The sequence below is a fragment of the Nicotiana tabacum genome, chromosome 5 (genome assembly GCF_000715075.1).
Source record: "Nicotiana tabacum cultivar K326 chromosome 5, ASM71507v2, whole genome shotgun sequence".
NCBI classification, from domain to species: Eukaryota; Viridiplantae; Streptophyta; class Magnoliopsida; order Solanales; family Solanaceae; genus Nicotiana; species Nicotiana tabacum.
This window is the reverse complement of record NC_134084.1, coordinates 86,283,349-86,289,348: the sequence shown is the minus strand read 5'-3', so window position 1 is coordinate 86,289,348 and position 6,000 is coordinate 86,283,349.

Here is a 6,000-nt window from a genome sequence, read left to right as displayed (position 1 = left end):
AGTCGTACGATAGTCATGTGTTATATTTTGAAGTCAAGCTAGTTGTGGACAAAAATGGCAAAGGTCATCACAAGTTACATTCATAAATGTGCTGGAATTTAGGTCAAATGTATATAAGATTATCCCATTATACTTGAATTTACTGGATTATCCACCTACCAAATTGAAGATCTACGAGTCTATTTTCTAACGTATTAAACTATTTATCAATACAATATCAGAGTAAAGAGATATTTGTATTTTTGTGAGACTGCATAGACTGTATAGGTGACAAGTAGGTTGTCACCTACTTGATTAAATGAAAGGACGAAACATGTCCACAACGGAGCTAGCTTGGGTCGTCCAAAGAGCTATTTTAAGGGCTGATTTCCTTCAGATATTACACTCATAATATAGCAAAAAGATCAGAGGTATGCCCCAGCAATATTCTCCTAAAAATTCAACATAAGCTCTAACTGATTTTCTCTTCTTTTCAAGTTCTAATTGGAGAAAAACCTAAGGTTTGAAGAACCAAGATAGGAGCTGAGATATTCACCAAATAAGGCAAGTATACTGCATTCTTTCATCAATTTTTTCTGCTGTAAAAGTAGAGAATTCGTTTAATAATTGAAAGAACTCACGGGACGGTGATTGGAAGCCGTGAGTTCGATTTGTTCAACTTGTAGTGGACTGATTTGTGGGTTATTTCATGTTGCTGTTGGGTTGTCTATTTTTCTACTATTTTTGTGGAGTTTTGGATGAGAAAAGGTGCGGAGAAATACCACATAATGTCAGGGCAGTTGGTTGGTCGTAACATTTTTGGGTCGTCTGACACTACTACAGTGGTCTTTTTGTGTATGAAGCGATTGGGGTCGGTTGAGCTATTTTGTAGTATTTTATGGTTTATATAAGGTTGGAAAATAATGTATATATGTTGTTATTTTTGTGTACTTGTGTTGTTGGTGTTATCTTGAATTTGGAGGAAGTAAGGATTATAGGGGAGATGTTGCCCATTTTAATACAAAATAAGCTTGTCGTTCGTTGTGCGATAGTTGTACCTTTCTTAACTTAATGATAGTATTATTATCATTGTTGTAGATTAAGGTGCGAAGAGAAGTCAACTTTGTGATTGGAAAGATTTTGATAAGGTATGTTAAGGCTAAACCTTTCTTCATTTTGGCATGATCCCGTAACTACATGTGTTTGATAATGATACATAAAGAGAAGTTCTTATTCTTGAATTTATGTACATTATCCTAGTCCCATAAGCTACAGTATTCTCCCTTTTCAATACTTCATATTCAGTTTAGTTTTGTCTTCTTTCAGCCAAGAGAGCAGAGAGTCTATATATATACAATATTACAGTATTTTCACCAGCATCGAGCTATAATTGATGGGCAGGCCCCTATTGGGCAACCTCTAATTAGATGGTAAGTTATATACCGAGCCTACTGTGGTCGAGCTCCTAGAAGTGAGCACAGAATGGCGGAGATACAGAGCCTAGTATAGTCGAGCGCCTATAAACGATCCTACTATGACAGAGCAGTTACACATACCGAGCCTTATAAGGCCGAACAAATATTTTACTTACTATATTAATAGAGATGAATCAGTATCAGCAGGTAAGCATATTTTCAAATTATATTTGACTCCCAGATACTTTCAGTTATTATATTATTAGTTCAGTTTCAGCTTTCACTTATTCTGTTACCTTACATACTTTGTACATTATTTCGTACTAACGTCCCTTTTGCTGTGAATGTTGTATTTCATGCCTGCAAGTCCTGATAGATAGCTGGATAGACCTTCCCAGTAGACAAAGTCAAACATCAGCTTGGTTGGTAAGCTTTACTTCCTCGGATTTACCATGTCTATACCTTGGAGTCCATTTATACAAGTTTGATTGGTAGGTCGAGTTCCTGTCCCGACCATGATACAGTTCAGTTATCCCTAGAGGCTTGTAGACGCGTCTTGTACAATTTTTATATCAGTATTGTGGCTTTACCAGCCTTATGTAGATGTGTAGTTTGGTATTGCTAGTTGTAGACGTTAATTTCAGATAATTCAGAATATGGCCTCATCGGTCTAAGTTGAGGGTTACCTCTCCAGAGTTTACAATTATAGAGTGGTACGCTCGGGCTGAGTATGGCACCGGGTGCCTGCCATGCCTCTTCAGGTTTGGGGCGTGACAGGTCATTACATCCTCCCCCTCTTAAAACAAGCATTCGTCCTCGAACGAGTATAGAGACATACTTGAAGTGGTGAAAAGATGAGGGTAATCGTTGTGCATATCATGATCGGTCTCCCAAGTCGCCTTCTCGACTAGCTAACCCCTCCACTAAACCTTCACTGAAGCAATGTACTTCGACCTCAACTTTCGAACCTTCCTATCCAAGATGGCCACTAGCTCCTTAACAAAAGATAAGACCTTGACTAACTGGATTGAGCTGAAATCTAACACATGAGACGGATCACCATGTACTTTTGGAGCATCAAAACATGGAATACTGGATGAACTCCCGATAAACTGGGAGGCAACGCAATCTCATAAGCAACCTCCCCAACTCAATGCAACACCTCAAACGGGCCAATAAATCTTGGCTCAGCTTTCCCTTCTTCCCGAACCTCATAACACCCTTTATAGGCAAAACCCGGAGCAAGACCCGCTCCCCAACCATGAATGTAACATTGCTAACCTTTCGATCCACATAACTCTTTTATCTGGACTTGGCTATACGAAGTCGATTCTGAATCAACTTAACCTTTTCCAAAGCATCCTGAACCATGTCTGTACCCAATAGTCTAGCCTTGCCCGGCTCAAACTAACCCACTGGAGACCGACACCTCCTACCATACAAAGCCTCATATGGTGCCATCTGAATGCTCGACTGATAAATATTGTTGTGGTAAAACTCCTCAACTGTCAATAACTGATCCCAAGAACCCTCAAACTCCATCAAACATGCACAGAGCATATACTCCAGTATCTAAATAGTGCATTCTGACTGCTTGTCCGTCTGAGGGTGAAATATTGTGCTCAACTCAACCAGAGTACCTACCTTATGTTGTACGGCCCTCTAAAATCGTGATGTAAACTGCTACCCCGGTTAGAGATGATGGATACATGCTCGCCATGAAGCCTGGTAATCTTGTAGATATAAACTCGAGCCAGCTGCTCAGAAGAATAAGTAGTCATCACTGGTATGAAATGAGTCGACTAGGTCAACCTATCCATAATCACCCAAACTGCATTGAACTTCCTCTGAGTCCATGGGAGCCCATCAACAAAATCTATAGTGATCCGCTACCATTTCCACTCAAGAATCTCTAGCTTCTGAAGCAATCCACCTGGTCGCTGATGCTCATACTTCACCTGCTGATAATTTAGGCATCGAGATACATACTCTACTATGTCTTTCTTCATTCTCCTCTACCAATAATGTTGTCTCAAGTCCTGATACATCTTCTCGGCACCTGGATGAATGGAGTACTGTGATCTGTGAGCCTCCTAGAGAATCAACTCACGTAACCCATCTATATTAGGCACACATAGCCTGCCATGCATCCTCAATACACTGTCATCTCCAATAGTAACCTCCTTAGCATCACTGTGTTGAACCCTGTCCTTAAGGACAAGCAGATAGGGGTCATCATAATGACGCTCCCTTATGCGATCATAAAGAGAATACTGGGAAACCACACTAGCCAAAACTCAAATCGACTAAGAAACATCCGATCTAATAAACTGGTTGGCCAAGTCCTGAACATCCAATGCCAATAGCCTCTCTGTTGCTGGTAGATATGCTAGACTACCAAAACTCCCTGCCCTATGACTCAAGGCATCGGCCACCACATTGGCCTATTCCCCGAATAGTACAACATGGTGATATCATAATCCTTAAGCAGCTCTAACCACCTCTGTTGATGCAAGTTAAGATCCTTCTATTTGAACATATGTTGTAGGCTCCGGTAATCGGTGTAGATCTCATAAGAAACATCGTACAAATAGTGCATCCAAATCTTCAAGGCATGAACAATAGCTACTAACTCAAGGTCGTGGACAGGGTAGTTCTTCTCATGCATCCTTAGTTGTCTAGATGCATAGGCAATCACCCTATCGTCCTACATCAACACTGCGCCGAGACCAATACGCAACACATCGTAATACATAGTATAAGCCCCTGAACTTGTAGGTAATACCAATATTGGGGTTGTAGTCAAAGCAGTCTTGAGTTTTTGAAAGCTCTCCTCACACTCCTCTGTCCACCTGAACGGAGCACTCTTCTGGGTCACCAGGCTCATAGGTGCTACAATAGATGAGAGAACCCCTCTACAAATCAATAGTAATACCCCGCCAAACCAAGAAAACTCTGGATCTCTGTAGCTGAAGACAGTCTAGGCCAACTCTGCGATGAATCAATCTCCTTCAGATCTACCTTGATCCCTTCACTTGATACCACGCGACACAAAAATGCCACTGAATTTAGCCAGAACTCACACTTTGAAAATTTTGCATATAACTTCTTTTCTCTCAAGGTCTGAAGCGCAGTCCTCAAGTGTTGCTCATGGTTCTCACGACTCTAGGAGTACACCTGTCACGCCCCCTTTTTTCCTCGCGGAGTCTGGGTTTCGATATTCATTGGGGAAAAATTTATTTCCTTTTGGGAATTAGATATGGAATTTAAAGAGTCGTCACCTAGCGAATTTAAGGTGCATTAGGGCACCTAAAGCAAGTAACTCATAAAACCGGTTTACATTACCAGAGACTTGGGTAAGGGATCGAAATAACCTTGAGGGGAAGGTGTTAGGCATCCCTCGCGGTCCACAACGGTGGGTCTCGGCCGAACTCAAATTATGTTAATTAGTCATTTATCAGATAGGAAGTGTAAGCACACATATAAGATAAAGGAGATTTAACATATAAGCAGTCTAAACACACATATGTAAATAAGATGAGCGAAGTCCTAGGTTTGTTAGCTTATAGGATCACATCTGTACAATACTCGGTAACCTTCCCTCAAATAGAAGGGTTACACGTGGCATTAACACACATGGCATCATATCCTTTTACTACCCAATTACCCTCCCCTTAGTGGTTATATAAGCATTTTTAATTGAATGAACTCTATGCGTGCATTATCAATCCCTTCCTTGTGGCCCTGGAGGTATTTAGGACCTTTAATTTAGGCAGTTCTAGACTTTCCTAAGGTACTTAAAGGAGAAAAATCTAGGCGATAATTAAAACAATTAGGACTATCAAGTAAAGAACAATTAAGAGGCTCATGTTTACCTCCACAAATAAATAGACAATTAGCACGTCTCAAACAGCTTATTTCAGATATTTCAGAAAGGTCCTAGAGCAGGATATCTAAGCGAGCATGACAAGCAGAGAATATGCAGCATCGTGTTAAAGCGAGGTGATAGAAACCTAATCAGTTTGCCTACTGATTTAAAGGCCTATTGAATCTGGGCAGTCACAAATAAGAAAAGCATAGTTTCACAATTTTTATTAGATCTTGATTACCTATAGGCTTGCCTAGGCATGGATCTGTAATACCCTATAAACATGTTGTCTAAATGCAACTAGAATTTTGGGAATCAGTTTAAAATAGTTTGAACTTACTAAGTCCTATAGGCATGATGGTCTAGGTGTTGAATATTACTTTACAGAACTAGTTTATACACACTTATCTCTGTAACATCTATGTGTTGGGATTGTTTTTAAGCATTTTTTATAGACAAGTTAGTTATTGAATTAGGCGATGTAGACATGGTTTAAAAGCAAATACAGTCCTAAAGCAGGATCTCTAATGCACAAAAAGAATGAACGTTTTTTATTAGGCAGAATTATAGCAATAACTTAACAACAGAATTTCTAGATGATCACGATTATGCAAAAATAGAATTTCATAACAAATGAGGTAGTGTGCCTATAACATGTTGTCCAATATACCAAGTGATCCTAAAAGCATGGTTTCATGCAGATAAACATAGTATAAACCTAAATCATGATTTCTAATG